The 24,341-nt window shown below is 32.0% G+C and overlaps 1 long non-coding RNA gene across 3 annotated transcripts in view; it reads right to left on the bottom strand.

Annotated features, from left to right (window-relative positions):
- LOC118184535 (uncharacterized) overlaps positions 1-24,341 on the bottom strand; it is a 329,712-nt gene that overhangs the window by 234,689 nt on the left and 70,682 nt on the right. Inside the window, exon 3 of one of the 3 annotated variants that reach the window (XR_004757443.2) lies at positions 9,291-10,483. The exons of the other annotated variants lie outside the window; for them this stretch is intronic. This is a non-coding gene — a long non-coding RNA (uncharacterized LOC118184535). Of the gene's footprint in view, positions 1-9,290; positions 10,484-24,341 lie in introns of those variants that run through there. 3 annotated transcript variants of the gene reach the window in all.

Here is a 24,341-nt window from a genome sequence, read left to right as displayed (position 1 = left end):
TTTGGTGTTTTATATTTTTCTAGTTCCTATTTCTATTTTTAATAAAGTTACTTTGAGGTTTTATGTATTTTTGCCTTGTCGCGAAGTGAGAACTGAATTAATTGAATGAGAAGTATATTTCCAATGAAATTCCAGTAAATACGTTTAAATGAAATGAAGCAAAAAATGCGTATAATATAATATTCCGTACAAGGCTGTCATATGGTGTATACATCAGAATTTTCTACACGCTTACATAAGAAACCGATACAGTAAATAAATACACTTAGCTAAACGAAATAAAAATACAAAAGTTCATAATCAATGTATATTATAAAAGTAAGTGAATAATGTGCGTGCCTCTAAAACTCAGAAACGAGTCCCGGTGCGATCAAGGGAGTTATTGGATGCGGTAGCCCTTTATGCCCTATTCATTAAGAAGGTTCCCGTGTTCACCTTAAGGGCGTGCTTTTGAAGATATGAGGGCTGGACGTTTCGCCCTCTAGTAATTTCTAGAACATTCGAGAACATTCCACAGCATTCCAGAACATCATGGAACATTCTGGAATGTTGTGGGATGCTCGTGAATAGTCCAGAACTTTCGCGAACATTCCGAAAAATCCCAGGCCATTTTTACCAAAAGGGAAGGTACATCAACAATAACGAAACAGCGTGGCGGATTTTCGGTTTTCCCATACACGAACAAAAGTACACTCCTTATGTATATTTTTCAAGAATCCATCTGAAGCCACTTCCAACAATTGCTCTTCTTCCGCATGTGACAAATCTTCTGGCACGGATGTTGTGTTAATGCTAAACGGAAATATTATCCATTCAATATTTTTGTTTAAATCAAGGAAATGACTTGTCAAACCCAGCTGCAAACTCTCCAAATGCTGTGTTATGCATTTCAGAGTATCAGCATCAATTTTAGTAGTCGAACTTGTTATAAACTCATGAAGAGATGAAAACGAGTCTACTTCTCCATTACCAACTGTCTTTTGCCATAAATTTAGTTTTGAGATATCAGCGTTCCATTTATCTTGAACGTGAAACAAGGAAATTTCTAGGCCCCAGAAGATAAATGTTTAGCAATAAAAATCAGACCTTAGTACAGCTTGAGATGCCAGCACCAGAATAAGATGCTTTCAGTGTGCTAAACATCGAAATTACAAAGGAAAAAGCTACAGCATCAACGAACTACTTCAATACATTGCTCACGGCAAACCACTCCTCAATAACAATCAAAAACAATTTACAACGTTATCATGGATATTATCATGATCAACAAAAACATTTATTTACTTGGATGCACCTGAAAAACGTTTCTAATAAATCTATTGCTGGTAGAAATACGTGTTAAACAACGCATCGTACTCGCACTGGCATCATCCGGTGTTGCCGTCACACTTATGGAAGGAGGACGAACTGTCCATTTCGCAGTCCAACAACCTCTGAATATAACCGAAGAACAATCCCGGTGTGTAAAATGTCAAGACCATCTGGATGCAATGAAATTATAAAACAAGCTAAAATTAACTTCTGGGACGAATGCAGAAGGCACATAAAAATCACTCGAAGCCATGGACAGAATATTACAAGATTTGTGAGGAAACTCTGAAGTGATAGGAGAAGCTCTACTCATACTCTGAGGCGATTCTCAACGACCACTTCTAGTTATCCCCAAGTCAGCACGAGTGGACGAAATCAATGCATGCTTAAAAAAATCACATCTCTGGCTAAACATGAAAATACTGCGACTAACAAAAAATATGAGAGCTGAATTATCGAAAGACGAAACAACAGCACATTTTGCTCAAAAACTTTTACAAATAAGCAAAGGCACATATCCTACTTGACCCAGATGACCAGCCTCATTGAACTCAACAATGATTTTTGCAACCAGCCACTACTAAAAACGAACTCACCAAATTTATCCAAACCTTGGTCCTAAACAGCTATACGAATTTAGAGTGGCTATTTCAAAGAGCAGTTTTGGCAACTAAAAATAATATTGTACATGATATCAACTTTAATATTCAAAAGAAAATTTACGGTGAAAAGAGCATGTACAAATCGATTGGCACGATGATAAACGTTAAAGAAAGTGTAATTTAAAGGATGGTTGTCAAACAGCTAACGAGTAAAATATAGAAGCCGAACTTATGACTGGATAGGACAAAGGATACACAGTATTTAGCCTCAGAACACCATTGATATCTACTGAACTGTTATTCCAATTTAAAAGTTAAAGTTTTAAAACTTCCAATCAGATTAGCCTATAGGTTTGCAATTAATAAAGCGAAAGGACAAACTTTACAACATTGCGGCATCAACCTCAAAGTCATTGCTTTTCTCACGATCAGCTATATATAGATTGCTCTCAAGAAGGAAATTCGAAAAAATTGTACTTATATACCCCGGATAACAAAATGAAAAATATTGTTTATAAACAACTATTGTAAATAGCTGAGAATAAGTTTTCAATATAAAAATTTGACCTCTTATATTTTAAAGTGTATCCTTTTATTCTAACTAGCAAACAATCTCAGATCAACTCCCTGAGCAGAGTCGGGTACCCCACTTAGTTGCTAATAAAAATCACAAACCGAAAATTATAAAAATTTATTCTGCCTGGAAAATCTCATTTCCATTTTGCGCCAATTAAATGTTTTTTGACTGTATAAACTGCGCCTGAAATTTCGTGGGATAAATTACTTGCATAGGAAAATTGAACTAATAAAAAAATTCCCATTCATATCCCTTTTATAATTTCCATAATTTTTGAAAATTTTATTTATGCTACTTTTAGATATTCACGTAAAATACTAGTTCTGAAAGTACTGTAGCACTCAAACAAGCCAATCAAAACCTATGAGCTATCATGAATATCTTTATAAAAAATATATATAAAAATATTATAATAAAAGCATTTCGCAAACTATATAATAATAAAAATTAATTTTAATACATTTCCTGCGAAATGTGAGATAGGAAAGGTACTTATGAGCAACGCCTACCTCTCCCCCACCACGCATACATTATGCATGTACAAAAACTAATTTTTATTTTGTTTATTAAATTATTCTTTTCTTTTTTTTATAAAATACTGAAATTAAAAATGTCACATGCAAAAAAAAAAAAAAAAAGACTTTAAACTAAAAAATTAAATTAAATTAAATGAAAAGTTATCTTCTTAAGATATTAGTAATATTAAGAAAAAGTTTTCATTGTAAATTCACGCATCTCTTAATTGAGATAAAATCTGTAGAAATGGTAACTTTCTTAAAGAAAAAAGTGATAATCTTTTCAGTTTACAATTTTGGGTCAAAAGGCTGCAAATCAGAATACTATGGCAAACATTTTATGTTAACCCTTTTATTTAATGCACCGTTCGTTCGGTCGATATGCTAATTACAAACACAGCTCACACACGGTATGGCCTAAGCTTCACACAATGGTGAGCAGTCATATGAGTGCCTGTTAGATTTAAAATGAGTTGTTGACAAGAAAAATCTGTTGATCCTAAAATCTTGTCGAGTTTTAAGTGGCATTGAATGAAGGGTATAATGTTCTGAGATTCGTTCTTCGGGGCTTCTGCAGCCAATTAGGATGGGGTTGAATATTAAACTAATTACCACCATTATTTCTTAGGTATTTATGAACCCATACCTCCTAATCCTTCTTTTTAAGGCACTCAGGTTCAATATCAAAAAAATAAACTGTATTACATTATGAAATATTATATTAGCAATTATATTTTTAATGAAGCCTACATATTTCAAATATTATTTGTATTTGGAAATGGCCAGTTGATTAGTTCATTGATTAATTAAATCGGAAGAATTTATTTATGGAACATTTTCTGAAGAAAATAGGCTGTTATGCACGCGATGTATCGTAAAAGCCAAACTAACCCCATATAACCAGCCCATTTTCTAAGACAAAGGGATATAAGAATATTTATGCTCGTATCCCTGATTTAGTAATGTATAAAAATGAAAATCTAGCAATTCATGCTAGTAATTTACACAACTGAGGTTGAAGAACTGAGAATTAATGATCCAAATCATAAAGATTAGCACATTTCCATTGTTTCTGCATTTATAAGTTAATTTATTTATCTAAGATTAAAACGTATTACATCTGTATTTTAAAACATACCTTTTTCAATATTATTCCTGCCTGCGTTTCAAGAATTAATAAGTTTTTACTTATGGATGCTCGATTATTGATTTGTGAGATGTATGTTTTAGAATATCAAATATATGCATGATATTGAAAACAATTTCAATTCTTCCATTGATCTCCGAAAACTAATGATAGTTGAACACAAACCACCTAAGTGATAACATTTCCTTTCAGTTCAATATATCACCACTAGGGTAGACTGTTTTTTGGACAATCAAAAAACAGTTCCATAATTCAATTTGATTCAAACAATAAATCTTCAGCAGACATCTGGTTAATGTTCTTTTTTTAGTCTTGTAAGTTTTGCAAAAATATTTAGAGCTTAAGATACGTGCTTCATCTTGTATCGGAAATAATCTCGTCTCTCTAGTTCCGTTATTCATTATCTGTTTTCCAGATCTGTTTCTTTTTATGTGCTTTTCATTTACAAGGTTTTGTGTCGCTGCACGGTTTTCTTCTTTACTGTTTTTTATCACATGTAATAAATATATCGATCCTTTCCATCTCTATGGAAGGATAAGTTCCTATTAGGAGTTTGATAGTTATATCAGAACACATATTAGTCGAAAGCTGAAACGTTTTCGGCTTTGCTAAATATCTTCATCCAACTATTCACAAATTAATTATCCTATCTCAGTTTGTGGTTCCTTCTAGCTGATTCTCTACAGAAACCATTTGGAATTACATTCAAATTTCAATATAACAGATATGTTTGTTAGTGAGCTTGGAAGTTTATAATGGTATAAATAAGGCATAACACATACTTATCATCGAAACGGTCAAAACTGTAGTAAAAGTTTGAAAAAATAATTTTCATAAAAATGTTTCGAAAAATGTTTTTATTTTTAAAGAAAACAATATTAAAAATATTCACTAATGACTTCGCTGTGATTCACTATCAATGAAACTTTACTTTTGTGAACAGAAGAAAATCAAGAGTGATAATGATATATAATTTAGAATATAATATCCTTTCGCAAAGTATCCATTAGTGATATACAAAAATTTGTATTTTTCTTACATATTATTGTCCACGGTATTCAAACTGAAAATGAACTGCATATTTCAGTGTATGTAACATTGCGAATAATTTGCTCACAATGATTTTCCAATTTCTGTACTGCTGCACTACATGTAAATTAGTTACATGGCGGACAGCATGGATTCCTTAGAACGGAATTTTATGAGTATTTTGCGGAACCAAGTGTTGAACACTGTCATACTGTGTGTCATATCTGTAACTGACGTTTAGAAAGAAATTTATTCGTGGCGACATTTTCGTTTCACATCAGATTTATATTACAGATAAGACAAGGTTCCATTGAACAAACATATATGTTGCGCAAATTACTGAACATGGAGTTCTAAAATCCTGCAGCTGTTATCAAGCCTCTTCTGCCTCTTGAAAACATTTCTCTCGTGTACGAAGTCAAAGTGACGAATAATCGGATTTGTGTTCTTTAAAACAATTATGGATGCTGAGCCTTTTCCAAGATCTCTATGGCAGTTTATTGTTTTACTATAGGAGATAAAAATCATTCTTGGATATTGCAAGTTAGTGAGAAGTTTTACAAAGCAGATTTCACCGTGTAGATGATAGAAGAGACTTTTGGCACCAGAATCTCATTTAAGTACTAAGCCCATCGAGATAATAATCTCCAGATCACATCATTCTAGGCTATTTTTATGGGAATGCTTAAACCTTCCATGGATTCGAGACAAAGTTCTTTCAATTTCCAGCGAATCGCTCTAACTGCGTACAGGACGTCAGCACTGTCGGCGATTAACTTTCTGTGTATAAAAAGTATTGAGATGCGTAGATGATGCTGTTCAAGATCTCTAAGTAATATGCTTTGTTCAGTTATTGAAAAATCACTTTGAATAAGTTTATGCATTATTCTTAATATACTCAAGGACTATTCGAATTTCCGGAGGATCAAAAAAATGGATCAAGTAGTATTATTATCATGTCACAGGATGCTTAATAAAGATATGCTTAATTTGAAGTAAAATGTCATGAAAAATGAAGTAAAAAGATTAATTCATTGTTTCGTAAAAATCAATTAAATAAATATTAAGACATAGAAGATAATAATAGATATTAAGATATTATATTCATATTAATATATAAAAGACATAATTTTCGAATTCATTGTATGATGTATTAATGTATGCATCGGTTGTATGATTGTATGATGGATTGATGTATGCGTTATTATTGATGCATGCTTCGGTAAATAATAGGATTTTGAGTTATTGATTGAGGTCTAAAATAGGTAAAAGCATTGTACTCCTCCAGATACGTTTGCAAGGAAGTTCAAAAATTTGAAATTTAAGAAGTATTCAAATATATTCTGAATGTGCAATATAATCAGTGAACAACGGTAAATATTACAAAAGAATCTAACGTATCTGAACTGATTAAAGAGAAGTAGGGGTTTCCAGGAACGCTTTTACAAGATAATGCATGATCATTCTTTTTATTAAAAAATATAAACGGCTCATTTTTGTGCACATAAGTTTTTGAATGATTAAGGCAAAGGACGTAAAGAGCTATCTTCCTAAGAGAAGGAATGCCTTCTAGAAGGAGTTTCTTACTGAAACTGGATCATATTCATGTTACTTCAGATAAAACTGAGAAACTCTTATCCATTCAATAAACCCATTTTCTAGAATTTGAAGCATATAGAATAAAAAGTACTCGGTGGTCTTCAGTCACTCAGCCGCTGGTGGGTAATATCACTTTCGACAAAAAAGTTGTTCTATAATGTGTTTAAAAATAAAATTTAAAATTTTCTTTTTTTAAAAAAAAAAGTCCAAATAAGCTTTAGTCCAGAAGATAATTAGAACAGCTGCATAACTTTTCAGATTTTTGCCATCAAATATTTGTTGTCCTGTTCTATATTTAAGGAATTTAAATAAGGAAGGAACTGCGTGAATGTGTGCATGTTTCTTGCAATGTTAAAACATAAGGACACCTAGAGCCATCAAATTTTGAATAACCTAATCCTCCACCCGAATATGAGGTACCTGGAATTCCGAATCTTGAATTTCGAATTTGTTTTATTATCTATTTCATATTTTTTAAACTTTAAAGAATTCTTGATTAAGAAACGCAACGATTTCAAAGGGTGCAGTGGCAACACACTGTACGGAATAAAATATTTTTATCACCAGCGCGCGAAACTATCTGTCAGAAATTCTAAAGAAATGCTGTTTTTAAATATTTTTAGCCCAAAGGAATAGCCCAAATGCTCTCGAGACGTGTATGTATGTATATATGAAAAAATAGTTCCTTTTAGCGTAATATAGAATCTGAAAGCTTTCAGATTTAAAAACAAATTAATGACGAAAAAGTCATAATATGAATGTGTAATTAAAGAAAGGGAAATGTTAACATTTTACTCAACATTCAGTTAATTAGAACTTAGTAGCTTTTCATCCGTCATCACATGGACACAAATTAAGTAAAATAGAAAATTGTTTTAAATGAAATACAGTTTTATCATAACTTATTGAACTCGCTTACATTTTTATTTTTGTTACTTCACTCATTTCCAGAGAAATCTCGCAGTTGGAAGCAAACTTTAATTCACGTAACCCATACAGGAGTATAGGTATTTCTATCGCCAGTACTGAATCTTCAGAACTGTATAAAATATACATTTTCGTTAGAGTAATAAAAAAAATGAAATGAAGTTTATTTAAAGGATTCGTAATGTTTGGTTTTAAGCTTACCAATTCAGTTTCAGTTCATTACACTATTGTGTTTACTTTAATTTTCACATTGTTATTTTTATTCTGGAACAAGCCTTTCCTATACATTCTCATTTCCCAGCTACGTTTCTCTACCAGAACGAGTTTTCAGGATTATTTCTTATGCAAATGAGGTAGAAATGAGTGTTTAAGATGAAGTCTGGGCCGCTTCAGTAGAACAGCGTGTTCTGACTTTCGGCCACGTTATTGCTACTAGTCTAAACTTATTGACGGTGATCCTTAAATAAGTACCAACTCTGTTAGTTGATTCTGTGCAACTTCTGTTTTATTTAGTATTATTGAATATCAGATTAGTTTTAGATTTTCTATACTGAGTTAAAGCAAGAGAAGGCTTATTGTACATTAGAGAAGGGGGCCATCTGTTAATTTATTTTGAGTTGAAATAAAGGTAATTTAACCCTTCTTTGGACTTGCTACTTACAAGAAATCAGTGAATAGTTGCTACACAGTTGTTCAGTATTTTACAAGGAATTCTGATTTAGCTACGATATTACAACGCATTTCAAATTAATTGGTATTTCGGATTATCTAACTTTGTTCATCAGGGCTTTAATATACGTATAGCAGGTAGTTCCATCTTTGCAGTTAAATAAGATGAACATTTCTGTTTTTCCGGACTATAAATCATCCATCGGAATAGATGTTGGAACGTTCTTCATTTCATTGAATTAGGTAAAACGTATTCAGAGATCTGATACGTCTAACTGGTCGTCTAATAATATTTGAATCTTTTTGAAGATACCTACAGTCTGAAAGCTGAAATATATTGAAAGTTATTTTAGACCTAAAAACAGTTTGATAATATTTAATATAAGCAATAGTAGGCTGATAAAAGACCACATCGAATTAGAGCAAGGTGCAGCATTATGTGTGTCAAGGAGAAATGTATTTCTAAGCAAAACTTTCTACCACATTTATGGAAACAGAGTAATTTCGCGTGGTCTTTCTTGAGCCAGATGTCACAAAACGCAGGAGCACTAATCAATAATTGATTTTGAAGAATCAATTTACCCCTTCTGAGGGTCTAAAAACGAAGTCGATTTACCCCTTCTGAGGGTCTAAAAACGAAGTAAACTTATCATAATGTAACAAGAAAATAAAAAATCTAAATAATATTAAAAGAAAGTTCACACTACATTTGCGACACTAGGAGGATAGCTAGTCCACTGAAAGTGTGAAAGCTGGTGGTGGTAATAATACCATGTGTTAAGCTTAGTCGTATAGGTGACTCGTTGATTCAATGTTTCAGAATAATAGTGTGTAGGAATGCATAGGCATAATTATATCTTATCTATATTTGTATCAGTCATATCATTATTACTACAATTTATATGCCTCAGTAGCAGAAGTTTATATAAAAATATCGAGTTAAGTACATGTGCTCGTGAATTAAGTACATATCGAATTGAGTGTTATATTGGCATTATACAAATACAAGAAACATAAGTTTTGAAATTTTCATTTTTTACGAAAGCCTCAGCTTCAATCTACTTTCCAACATAATTTCTAATTACATTAAAGCATTTTTCAGATCATAAGACCAGCTTCTGAATTCTATTTTCGTATAAATTTGTCGCCTGATTTGATAACCAGTGCAAACACGACTTTCGATAATTTAAGGGTTCTGTCTCAGTTTCACGCAGAACACTTCCTGAAACATCGGAAAACTTCCTGATGATGGAAAGTTGTGCTCACGCTGATTATCAAATTAAGTGACAGATTTCTATTAAGACAGATTTCTGAAGCTGGTCGTACATTACGGTAAGAAGAAGAAAATTATACAGAAAAGTAAATTAAAGCCCAGGTTTTTCAAGCAAAATCAAAATCTTAAAAATTATTCTTGTGCTTATATCAAAACAATACTCACTTACAAACATGTCTCGTCCTATACCAATGTGAGTCTAAAGACGCTGATTGATCTAGATTTTATTTTAACAGAAAGTCTTTCAGCGAATCAAACATAAACGAACTACTTCCTCAGCATCGACTAATGAAAACAAGCATTACAATCAGAAAGAGAAATTGACTAAGTTTAAAAACATTAGTAGCAATTAACCACAATGTCACTGTATTAGCGAATGACTAAAATGTTAACATGCTTTCGCACAACGGTGGTCTAGCAACACTAGTAGTTTGATCAGGGCTTAAATCTCAGAGAACAAGGTCGGTTTCAAGGGAGGTTTAGTGGTTTTCTCCAGGTGTAACATAAGCGTGGCCTTATTTCCTTTACAAATTCTACCATAAACTCCTTCCTACCCTTAGGTAGGTAGCCTTCATGTGCTTTTCTGTATTTCAAATAAACTGAACTACTTGTTCTCACATCCCATCTGTTAACAGTCATTTCAGTTTACATTTGCATTGCTAGATGGGACGATTTTCTATTCATTCTTTTCTTTGCTTCATTATAAAATGCTTCGTGGTCAATTTTAGCATGTTCTCGAAATTTCATCAATCTGTCCTTCTGTATAAGGTATTTCCCTTTCTTTAAGTTGCAGCTGGAGATGACAGCAGTGTTGAATCTCTGTAAGTACTTTCACTGAAAGAAAATCTAAATTAGTCAAATATTTTTTTCTTACACTTAGTTTTATCTTAATGTTATTTTTTCTTCAGTTATTTTTTCTCTCTTACTACAACATCCTTTTTGACTACTTATACTGACGTATTTTTTGCATCGTACAATACTTATTAATTAAAAAGTATTTTATAAACTGACCTAATGTTGAGACATTTTTCACAGTCAAACTCACACATTTATGCCCTTTCTTAAATTAAAAAAGAATTTCTTTAAATTATTTTTATTGCATCTTTCGTGTTTTCTAAAGTTTAATTTCTTTTTTGGATTTCTTAGGATTATCGAAAATGTACGATACCAAACCGAACAATATTCAGTGGAACTATACTATAATTTTGGGCGCAGTTTGACCGCTTTAAGTCTTAAGAGTGCCTCTTTTGTGCTATGTTACATTTTACGTACGGCTTGGGAATATAATTAAAGTTAATGCATAAGCAACAGCAAATAAGATCTGCATCTGAAGTGAAACGTTGCTAGCACAGATATGTAATTATTAATTAGAGATACGGTGTCCGTCCTATACAGAAAGTTATACGTAGTAATAAGTAGTAAGTCTACAAAGCAGTAATTATAAAATTAAAACCTAAATGCCAACATTCTTATTACCTAGCCTTCAAAAATATAATCCTTCTCATCTATATAACATTTCGAAGACTATTTTAACTAGACCGATTCCATCTTAGAACTCATCATTTAGAATATTCTTTAAATATCTGGTTACGGATTTATTTGGCGCTTTTAAAATAACGGCTTTTCAAGTGAGACCTTAACTTTGGTGAAGTAGTCTACAGATACCAAACCTGGTAAATAAAAAGGGCGGTTGAAATCTGGAATACTTTTCTTTGCTGGAATTTGCGAGACGAGGAAATTGTATGACAGTACATCGTCGCGCACCAGAAATCAGTTGCTTAATCAAAACTTTTCAGGGCTAGCTCGTTAAATTTTGCTTAGAAATCTATTTTTATGCCTTTATAAAAAATTCGAATTTACAGTCTATATCTCAGAATTAAGTTTCTTATCAATTACTTCTTCACAATTAAAAAGGATCGCCAAGCTGGACTGTACTCGAAATTTCTGAAACTGAAGTTTCTAATATCACTGTTGTTGTGTAGCGAATTTAATTTAATTAAGTGATTCATAAAAATCAAAATTTTAATTTGTAATTATTCAAAATTTGAGCTACACAAGTTTGGTTATATTCTTTTTGGGCCTATTAATTCTAGTGTAATATATTTTGGCTTTCCGAGTTTACGCGAACTGTGTCTTCAATCTTGTACACGCAAACAATGGATAAGTATTTCTTTCTACGTAATAAACTCAGTTTTTCATGTCAAAAATTAATTTGATTTCTTATTATTTAATATCATTAGTTGCAGAAAAATTAGCTCTTTAATTTGGCATAACTTTCGTTTTTCTAACTTTAATTGCACTTCAGTTATGAGCTTTAATTAGTAGTCTTTCTTCGTTTGCTTGTGATTTAGTTAAAGGGGGATGAAATGCCTTCTTTCCGGTTGAAAAGTCACTTTTTGCGAGTTTGCAGCGTTCTTTCCTTGGGACCCTTGCAGGGTTGTTGAAATTCCTAATTTCCCCTGTCACAGGTGGTTTTTTTTTGGCGAAGGTTTGGCGACATAGATTTTCCGTTGAGGTTTCAAAGTAATGGATTTGGCGAGTTTGATAACATGAAGGTATGCTGTTGTTGCAACTATTTTAACTTTCGGAGAAGAGTGGATTTTGCCAACTAGGCAGTCCGGCGTCCTCCCTTTTAACGGGGTGTTTTGAGGGACAAGGCCACTTTTTTGCACTTTTGACTTACCATCGGACGCTGTACTCGCTGGCAGCTGAATTTTATTTTGGAAAATGCATTTTTCCGCCTTTGGATCTACGGGCTTCTTGCCCTTGAGTTTTGAACGAGGGACTTAGTTATATGCATCATGACCTCGACTAACTTATAGTCTCATCAGTTTAGTGCTTGAATATGTAAGTTACTCAAAAGATAATTAAAATAGAAAAATGCAACGAAGGGTGATGCCTAGTACTGGTGCCGTTAAGAAGAAAATTTTAGTCTCTCCTCCATGAATAGAGTTTTCATCTGCCTCGATGTTTCACGCCTTTAAGAATTATTTTCCGCCCTGCAAGAGTCTCCGGCACTGCTAGCTCCGGGGTCGCTACTACATAATGCTTCACTTAACTGGAACAACGGCTAACTTCAATATTGGATTGGAAATCAACTATCAGAGTAATGAGAACCTCCTTAGTGCATCCTAAATCAATTAGAAACTTCTGGACTCTATTGAAAATTCATCTACCTATGAACTCTTCTCATTTTCTACCACGCTCGGCAGCCGTCCTCCTTGGCATCTTGATAATTTTTTAAATATGAGGGCATTTCTCCTCCTCCTATTCACTTGCAGCCTGTAATTCATCAGATAAGTCTTTTTATTTGTTTTCTTTTATTTGTTGGTCTGATGTTAAAAAAAGAAAAATTCTAATAGTAAATTCTAATAGTAAATTCTAATAGTAATTCTAATAACTAAAATAGTTAATAGCGATTGAAATAACTTAATTAGTTGAAGTAAAATATTGTAGTTGAGTAAATTAACCTAATTCTAATGAAATCATTTTGTTTGTCCATAAAGTAAATTATTAGATTGGCTAAGGAAATATATCCTTATTTAAATTATTTAATTGAAACAGTGAATGTAACTTAGTTAGATTGGTTAAGGAAATATATTCTTCATTAAATTATTTAATTGAACTTGTGAATTTCTTTCATGGTGAAGATTGATTGGTAAAGGTGTCATTATTTGAGCTTCTTTGCTCCTCTTAGGGACTAACTTGCTAGTAGGTTGTAATAGCCTGATTTTAATTAACATATTACCCGGTTAAATCATTCTTTTGAAAATAGAAAGTTACTATGTGCAATAACCTGAATTACATTGGTATTGATTACTCTGTGTGAAATGTTTTTTGGAAAGTATAACTTGTTAATTATTCTTTTTTTTTCTCCCCGGGGAGGGTATTGTTAATTTATCCAAAGTTTTATCTGATCATGTTTACCTGAATGTAATAGAAATAATAGTTTGATATTATTGAGTCTAAGATAAAAGTAATATTACTCTGTAGGGGTATGCATTTGTAGAAAGCAATATTTTACAGTTCAGCTTGAATATAATTGCTTACTAAGTTAATTCTGCATTGCGTAATCATCAATATGTTACAGTTCTGATTGAATATAAATTGCCTACAAATTATGGATTAAGTAATTCTTGAAGAATTTAATAAATAGGCTCACTTTTCTAGATCAATCAATGTTTATTTATTTCTTTTTTGTGTGTATGCTCATGATTTTCACCCATCTCATTCTCAAATTGATTTCAGGGTTAATCCGAAAACACAACGCAAATGTACAGGGCTTATTGATATTAGTTATTACTGTTGTTAGAAAATTTTAAGTGTTATGTCAACAGAGTAGGAAACCTTTTAGGTACCTTACCTTTAGGAAACATAACACTGTGAGATTTCTTCAATCTAGTATGATGATTTCTATTTAGTTTCAGAATCATACGCAATGCCCTGCTTTCATTTACAGCAAGTCGTTTTAAAAACACGTAGGTCAATTCATGATATGAAATATTTCTGCATCGAATCCATGATATTTTCTGTATAAATGCAAGTTATTAACTGGTAAATATTTTCCTTTAGCAGACAATGTTTTAGAAGAGGTAAGTTGAGATATCACAGTCATACATGCTCTCAATTATCGTTTGATTTATTGGAATTTTTTAAAATAATATGTCTTAAAATTTGTAACTACACTTTTAAATTTTTAATCACACTACGTTCTAGAATTTTAAACCAGAAAATTTTTTAGGTTACAAATATTTCTCACTACAAATGTGCAGAAAAGAAAACGATATCATCACAGATATCTTGTTGCGAACATATTCGAAACAAAAAAACATTGGTATCATTTACCTCTTTCTAAAGCCGATTCCGTATCTTTTATTTAAATCCGCTCTTAAATTCAGAGGAAAGGGGTAAAGGTAATTTACGAGGGCCTTCAGCGAACGTGCATAACAAAAGATGCCACAACCAAATTCTATATCGTGATTTCTAATCCACTCGTACCTTTTCCCTCACAGTTGGCAACACGCAGAAGCAAAATACGGTCTATAGACCGAATGCATCACGCACAGTCTATCGTTTGCGATTGACTGGATACATCTGTTCTCTCGCTCATCCATCAGTACCACGAGGTAAAGGGGGGGTCTTAGGAAGCATAGAACCTCTTCGCTTTCTTCTACCAAAATCTCCATTTCAAATGCTCTCCCTTTCAGATTGTGCTTGCACAGCCAGTGAGTCAAAGCTGGGAATAGAATGCATTGTCCTTATCATGGTGAATTCGAATTTATAGGGAAACATTCGACAGAAAGTCTCTGTTCAAGGATTTATTCGATATAATCTAAATTGGAAAAGCTCCTTTTCTGTCTCTTTTATTTGTGTTTTGAAATCGGTCTTCATAGAATATTTTGACTTTTACTTCATTTTATGCTAAGAAATAATTGAAGTTCAGAGCAGATTTCGAGTTAAAATCTTGTGCTGAGACTGTGGATAAAGTGTGCAAAACGGGGATTATTTTATTTAACTTTGCAAATAGCTGTTAACTCTGAGCTTATATTGTTAATCTTCTTATAAGTCCTTCCTAAATGAATTATCTTTAAGAGGAAAAGTATGAACCAAGTGAAGTACCATTTGTTAGGCGATCTTCCTAACTGCCAATGACTTTGTAAAGCTAATCGTTATATGAAACATACATAGAATTATGAAAAAAAAATAAAGCTTGATGTGATTTCAGGTGTATTAAAAGATATAATTTACGACTCAAAATAGTGTATTAATACCGAGCTTATTAACGGTTCTTTAATTTAGTACACAGCTAATGAGAAAACAAATCATTAAATTTCAGAATATATCCAATATGTTGAGAGCAATGGTGCAATCAGAGTAAACCTGATTATTTTGTTTTCCACAGCTGGCATCGTAGGGACCAGTATCTGACGCCATTCAAAATATTTTATTTAAAATATTTTCGTAGAGGAAAGAATTCAATCATAATAAAATATTATTTATACTTCTTTACAACATTTTCAAAGCGTGCTAATTTACACCAAAGTAAGCGCGTTTCAGTGTCATAAATGAAATACTTTTCTAAAATCGCATCAGCACTGAATGTACGATTTCTAATAGTGGTTCTGTGCAATATAGTTTACACATAAACCATAGCCCAAAATAAAATAAAATAGTACTGATTAAATTTTTCGGTAATTTATATACTCACTTTCTATGTATATTTTTTATTTTATTCAAACCTTGTTGCTATATTTTTTAAAATGTATTTATATTCTTTTGCTTATTTAAGTTATTATCATTTTACAATCAAAAACGAAATACAGAAACAAGTTCTCGTGCTTCTGAAAATGAATTTGGTTCGTTTTAGTTTAATTGTTTTACAGGGTTTCAAGAATAACTACAAAATATAAATTTTGTAGATCATTTCTTCATATTTGATGAGCAGTTGTTTTATAAATTCAAAGGATTTTAAAATAACGCTTTTTCTGCCTTTTTTACGAGTTTCAATCAGAAATGTGAAATTTTAGGAGTATGTTTCAACCGAGCTTTTAGTTTACCCGCAGATGAATTTTCGATTTGATCTATCAATTGATATTTACATAATTTAGGTGATAAATAAACCATTAATTTACAGGTAGCTTGAAAGCATTTCACTTTAATGTATGTTAATAATATTCCAAAATTAAGTAGTTTACACTTTACCTTAGAATGTAGAAAACATCTAATGAAGTTTTATCTGTGGCAGACAAAAACAGCAGTAATTACAGGTAAATAAGAACGCAGAGTTTAAAATTTCACATTAATAATAATATTATATGCGTTTTAAACATAAGCATGAATGAGGAATGAGAATAACTACTCACAAACATACGTAGGACGAGAGAAGAGTTATATGTTGTGTACACATTTATAAGAAAAACGTGCTACAAATTATCACATGCTTCTCTGCGTGATCTCGTGGTAAAAATGATTAGCACTTTCGGATAACAAATGGAACCCCGTGGTTCCAGGTACAATCAATTTTTAATTTTTGCTACTCCGAAATACTTATTAGACTTTGCAAGATAGTACTTATTCGCAAGGTCATTTCTAGATATTAAGCCTCTCTATATTTCTTTTTCATTTTGTTATTGAAACAACATACTGTTTTTTTCTTATGACTGTATACTGTCATCCTGAGAAATGACTTTATCTTGCGCTTTACTTTAGGAAGCTGATTTCAACTAATTCTCAACTAAAGTAATTCAGTTTTATCCTGCTCAAATTAACTTGTTTCTTTCTTGCGAATTATATAGACAAAACTGAATTTTGCTATTATTCATAATATCAGTTCATTGAAAATCCCAAATGAAACATCTATTGTTAAGTATCCTGGACTCTTCAGAAGACGGAATTAAGAAGTAATCTGTAACTACAGGCATGATTGGAATTCAACCAAATACTATTTAGAAAATATTGAGTATGAATAAATACTAATACCTAGTTTTGAAAACTTTCACCAATGTAATATATTGGCTCTTAAAAAGCTATTAAACCGTTTACCAATAATGCAAGAACTAGAAATCAGCTTCAGGAGATATTGTCGAACACTAAATATACCATTGTCGATAAACAATCACTAAATTTTGTAAATACAAGCAAATTAAATAATAGCAGCATGCGCTATTTAAATCCAGTTTAATTTGCATTGTTGTGCAAATAGATAGGGTAGGAAATAATTAACATAATAATAACTTGCTGGAAGAATAAAAACTTTTATTTATTTTGTTTCCTTAAAAATAGTTTTCTTAAAAAATTAAGCATTTATTCCTTTGTCGCATCAGCTAAATAATACTTTTATGCAAATCTTTTCACCCAATACTGCTGAGCAACTTTTTTAAACGTTCCTCGAATTCTTTACAATATAAAATCAATATACCTTAAGCCTTATTTTCTCATTACTAAAGTAGAAATATTCACATGGGATTAGGATAAAACGAGTAGAAGTTTGAGGAGAGCATTACTTTGTCAATCTCAATCTTAACCAGAAAATCGATGCATTAAAACAACTCTTTAATCCGTTGGCAAGTTGGAGAATGTAGTCTTAGGCGCTCACAGTTTTGAAAGTTTCCTTAGTGTTTTCAGGCGCCTTTAGATTCCAGTATAACAATTTATTATTTCAATCTGTTCTTCAGAGGCAATTTCATTATGACCCTTGACTCGATCTACTTTTCGATTCAAAACATCTGCTGCTTTTAACTTATTGGGGCTATTGGCAGAGAATTTCTATTGACGAGTTTTGCTTTCTGTTTTTTAATATGTATTCAGAGAATAAATACCAAATGTGCAACGCTACATAGAGATTAATTTCAAATTTTTCGATTGATGAAGACACATAATCCTAAGAAGTGTAAATATAAGCTAGCCTTGGATATTCCTTTATAAACTTCCTTCGCCTTCTGCAAAGAGCCTTTGCATTCATTCGGTATTATTGACTAAAACAATTGACCTTATCACCGATACAGAACATGTACATTGGTGTTTAAAATTAAGAGAAGGCTTGCATTTAGTCGATTATCTCCGGAAATGATGGACATATTTTAATGAAATTCACAATATACTTTGGATGATATAAAAAAAGATAATATCTTACAACAGTTACGCTGTACATGCAAAGCTCATCGTCTCGGGAAGGTTTAAAAAAGAGATTGCAAGATAAAGCAAAAAAGAAGGCTAATGGGGGGTATAGTACCCCTTACTGGTCTTTTTTTATGTGTATAGTGTTAGCCTCTCACAACATTGATTTGCTATTGGAAATGCAAGCTTCAGTAGTAACGCTGCTTTCAGCCCCTGGGTCTACAAATTATACAGATAATTAAAAAATACAGAAACGATTTTCATATTAACATCAAAATAAATCGTCTTTGAGATGAAATAATTTATTTTTCAATTTTTTCAATTCACTATTTACATTTAGAAATGATAATAATGAAGTAAGAAATTTAAACGAAAAGCAAACTTTCAATCAGTATATTTGCGATTGTTGCCCCTAACATTGCTCTGAAAGCATAATAATTATTTTAATTAATTATTATTAATTAATTTATATCAGGGACATTTCGTACGAGAAGTGGTGGAGTAGCATTTAATATGAATTACGAATGATTTCTTGAATTATAGCTAAACATTCAAAAGTGATATTTGACCAGGAGTGAGAACTTCTTGGAAGACTAGCTATCTACGGGTGGTTTGAATTTTCTTTGCATATGGATAAAGTTACAAAACTTTCAAGAAGCCAGAATTTTCAGTCGTTGGAGATTTGAGCCTTGAAATTATTACCAAAGTTTTTTGGCTTTAATCATTTGGCCCCTAAGCGAAAACGATAAATTATCCCTACATTAATTTACTCACGTTAAATGTATAACAAACGTTTCAAGCTTAGTAAAACGGATCTGAATTCAAAACTCTTCGAAATGTACTATATTCACTGCACAACAGTTACATCGTAATGCAGCATATGAGAAAAACCATCAACCTTTAGCAGATTTAATTCCAGTGTTCTAATATTGTTTTATATGATGATTCTTTAGCTCTGCTATTATAAAAAGAATACTATAAATTAAAAATCACATAAATGCTTTTCTTTTAACAAAACGTTTTGAGACTGAAAAAGAAACATTATCGAATAAAAGTCCCCGTGTGCTTAGGTTGTCATATTTCGGAGGACGAAAATGCCATTCGAAAATTTACAATTAATTTTAAGATACCTACTATTCTCACAGTTACGAGAAAATCTTAAGCACCTATTGCACTTTTATATTAAATTTAGACCTAAGGGGAAAATAAATTCTCACCTGCGAATATTTTAATTAGTAAGATTTAATATGACCTTGCTCCTTACTAGCATTTGGCAAGAGTTAAGTTTGTGAGCTGTTATTGCGCTGCAAGGAAGTAGGATAATCCTGTACATCTACATAATTAATGGTTGGTATTACATCTGTGCCATCCAGGTGGGACAACAGTTACTGACTCTGACTGCAGTAGCAAAGGGCCCAGTTTCGAATCCCAGAGAAGGCATGGATATTTTAAAGTTAGAGCGTAACTGAGAGATGTCGGACTGTCATCTGCATGGTGCTCAAGGCTCTTGTCAATGACAGATGCAATCTTGTACTTCTTGCTAAGATACAATTCATAAACTTCTAATTAGATCAGACAAGTGAGATTAGTTATAACAATAACAATATAACTACACTTATGCATTCGTTCACTAGCAAAAAGAAATGATGTAGGTTAAAAATTTCTTCAGTTTCGTACCCAAGCAAAGCTGTGGTTACTAATCAATGTTTTACATACTTAATTTACTTACATGTATGTTTGTTTAAGTTTGAGTTATTATGCGACCTTGTATAGAGAGACTATAGGTACAAACTCCAAGTGAGGTTTAGATATTTATTTATTTTTGGAATCATGTGAGTGAATGTTATTTGAGAGAATGGAGCTAGCAGTCCGTTGATAATTCTTTCGACATCTCCTTGAGAAAACACATATTGATCAAACAATATGTTCTTTTTTTAGGCAGGGGGTGCATTAATTTCTGCTGCAACTATAAGATTAATACAGTAGATTGCACATTGTGACAGTTTTAATCCCTTTTTTAGGATTTATGCAATTTTTCTTTGAGATCAGACAGCTATCCATTATCAAAAAATAAAAATGCACGTATGATTTACTTTTCATTCACATTTGATTTGCAGCGTGATTTTGACAGATTTTACTGTTACAACCCCCTATTTTTGGTTGATTACCTTACATATATATATGTGTGTGTGTGTATTTGTGTGTATGATCGGTTCTTACTATCTAAGGGTATGATGTCTACGAATTTACTTCCCAGATGGCTGTCCAGAGGCTCTTAAACACTAATCAGACATATGCAAAACTCGAAATTTTAATTGAAACATGAATAGTTGCTACAAACTACAAAATGATTACATGCATAGAAGGAAATAGATGAGACTATTTACAGATGAAAGAGAAGTAACCGTCTTTTCCATGCAAACATCTTTTATTAATGTCATCGTCTTAATAGCGGAATCGTCTACATTCTCTCATCCAAAAAAAAAAAAAAAAAGCTTTGTTTTTACAGCTTGCTGCGTCATCCGATTATTGTATACGATGAAATCCTATATATATATATATAACGCGTGTAAGAGAAGAAATTTGAAATTTAATTTAAAATTAAAAATATATTACCTTATAAGGTATTTTCTCACTCCTTTCCGCAAACCTGCGTGGTGTGAATTGGAAGCAGAATCGACGCGTAGTCAAGACTCGAATCCCGGTGAGGGCATTTCACATTGTTCACGTCTTCTGCTTCAAAAAATCCTAATGACTCTACGAGTGGCGCCCGAACTAACAAAGGTGGTGGACGATAATTCGTCACCACTAGGATTTGGCGATTTGGTCCTCTAATCCCGGAGACGGCATTTCACATTTTTCACGTCTTTCTGCTTCAAAAATTCCTAATGCCTTTACAAGTGGCGCCCGAACTAAGAAAGGTGGTGGACGATAATTCGTTACCACTAGGATTTCGCAATGGGGTTTCCTATTCCCCAATCGTTCTTTTAAAGGGGAGTATATAAGGTTTTTTCCTTCCTCCTTTCCGCATGCTTTAGCTTGTAATTGGAAGCGTACTCGATGCGAATTCGAGAGCTTCAGGGTTCGAGTTCCAGCGGGGGCACTGCACATGTTTCATGTGTCCTGCTTCAAAAATTCCTAATGTCTCTATAGCTTAATATAAAAAAAGTTTACATCTTAATGCACATACTATCAATCCTGGAAATATATGAAAAAATTGTAGATAATTAGTACACAATTAAATCGAAAACAGAAATGAAAATACTCGTAAGTTGATAACCTCATGATCGTGTCACGGAACAAAGACAAGAATTATCTCCAGAGCTGCATTTCTGGTTTATATCTAGATAAATTCCAAAATGCAAATAATTTTTAATGTGAAAAGTGGAAATAAACCCGTTATCCCCGATTTAACCCATTAGCCGCTGGTGTTGCGTTGACGCAACGGTTAAAATAAATGCGTATATAAATATAACTACCGAAGATATTTTATACCAACAGATGATATTGTGTAGGAAATATTATGAAGATTATTTTTGTAAAAAAATATTTGCCTTCAACAATCATTTTGTTTATAATAATTAATCTCATACTTTAATCAAAATTAAAGGAAAACTTTCGACCAGGTATTTTTGCGGAAAATATTTAACGAAAGAATCGCTGTCTTTATGAGTGATCTATTTGTAGTCAAGGTCACCGTTTATCAGAACATTACGTCAGTCAGATGTTTATATTTGTGTTGGGAAGGTAGGGAAAACAGGTGTTGCGTTGACGCAAAGTCAGCAGGAAACGGGTAGTCAATCTCCTTTTTCACTCATTCCCTTCGATGCTCTAGTTCATGTTCTGGTTGTTTAAAAATGCCTGGAAAGAGGTATCTTACATTAGAATAGCCCTTAAAAGATTTTTTGATGAAGAAACAGATGATGATAATGTTAATAATGACCAGGATGAAGCTGATATTGTTGTTGTTTCGCCAGAAATTGCAGAAGCTAGTGACGAAGAAGAAAGGAATGGCAATGTTTTAAATAATGATAATGATATTTTACCAAATGATACTGCTGGGGAAGTTGAAATTCACGTAAGAAGTAAGTTTCAGCCTTCTAAAAGCAGTTATAGTCATACTAAAAAGTTTAAAAATCAGAAGACTGAAATCTTGAAGTGGATAAAAAAGGAACTGTTAGTTATGTCTCAGGAAGAACATGAAGAAAGAGATAGAAGAGAAATTATAAAAGACAGAACACAAGGTAAAACTAGTGCACAGATTTTCGATTTTCTTTTTGGTTTAGACATTTACTCTCTTCTCGTTGAACAGACAAATATATACGCTAAGAAAAAAAAAGCCCAGAATTTATTGCAACTGAAGCCGCAATGAGAAGATTCATTAGAATATTATTGCTTACAGTATATCATTCTTTACCACAAGAAAAAATGTATTGCTCTTTTGATAAGGACATTTCTGTTCCTGTTGTACGAGAATCGATATCACGTTTGCAGTACAGGAATATGAAGCAGAATTTGCATTTGACAATAGTCAAATTGACAGTACTGATAAATTATGTGAGGTGAGACCGTATCTAAACTTACTAAATATCACCACATTTTACTAATGGAAATATAAAGTCTCTTTTAGATTTCAGACGTGAGAATGGATTATTCCTTTTGCAAACTCCTATTGAGAGTGTAGAATTAGACAGAAATAGATCATCAACAGAAAGACCTAGTAAATTCAGCTTTCAAAAACCATTGCATGGAGATGGTAGACATTTTATCGTAAAGTCCGTTGATAACAAAAGTGTTGTAAAGAGTACCATAGCCAGACTGCTTATAGATGCAAAGTATGTAATGTAGCTTTACATCATGATTGCAGTCAAGCTTTTCCTGTTTGAATCTTTCAAATGAAATAATCTGTATTTGTAAAAGAAATACAATGTATATTTTAATATTAAATTAATTACAAATAAAGTGATTTGTAGATTTATAAAATGTTATACAGCTAAAAAGTAATCCTGCGCTCCACTCAAAAGAAACATCACACGAATACAATCCTACTCACTCAACATCCGTAGTCTTATTCCGCTGACGTTGCGCGAACGCAACACTCGCTTTTTCCACAGGTAAGAACATTTTTTTTATTTTCAATGTAAATTTATGTTATAAATGCTTAATTTAATATTTGTTATTATTTTCACGAGGAAAGAAACATTCCTTGTAGTTTTGGAAGTTAATGGGTTAAATAAATACCCATCAGGATATAAACTGTTCTGACGTATTATGTAAAAAAAAAATAAACATTTTCTTATTATAAATACAAGTTAAAAATAACAATTAAATGAATGTATAAACTTGTATATATCCTAAGCAAAAGCTTATTTTTTTTTAAAAGCTCATAACCTAAAAATTTAAAATTAAGATTATAATATGTTGGATGACAATTGGATGATAATAGTTGTTGAAAAGCGCCTGGGATTTGAAATATATTACAAAATGATGTAAGACTTGAAATTCCGGAATATACATTGCAAATAAAAATGGGTATAGGTTAAATTTCTAAAAAAATTAAAAAAATGTGAATGCTGAATTCCTAATACCTTTCTGAAAAAATAGACATACGAATTTTTACATAGAATCTGACTCAGGTGAAATATTAAATATTAAATTGTTCTTCTCAGTAATTCATTGTAGAAGTTGTAGATTATAATTTGTAGAATGAAAACTTAATACTGTTAATACAAAGAAACTCTTATTAATAAATAGGCAATTCATATAATCAAATAATAAATCATGTAATTCTTGTCAATAAGGCTTTATGTTAAGCCTAGTAAATTTCAAATGAATGCGTTAAGCGCAGAAACGGAATGGGAAAACACGGAAATAGAAATGATAATATCTTATAATATATTGTAATAATAACACTACTATGCCTTCTTGTTGCCTTGTACGTTTATCTTAAAAATATTGTGATAGTTACCAGTAATTTGTTCATTAATACGCTATATTTGTTATGTTCTTTAACCGCATCGTTTGGAAATTAAATTATTCGTGTGATCTCTCAACTTTAGTAAAATTAGAAACAAAA

Source organism: Stegodyphus dumicola, chromosome 8 (genome assembly GCF_044657685.1).
Source record: "Stegodyphus dumicola isolate Sdum_Otavi_A_Nest chromosome 8, ASM4465768v1".
NCBI lineage: Eukaryota > Metazoa > Arthropoda > Arachnida > Araneae > Eresidae > Stegodyphus > Stegodyphus dumicola.
The sequence above is the reverse complement of the archived record's forward strand: the minus strand, read 5'-3'. Positions and strand labels throughout refer to the sequence as shown.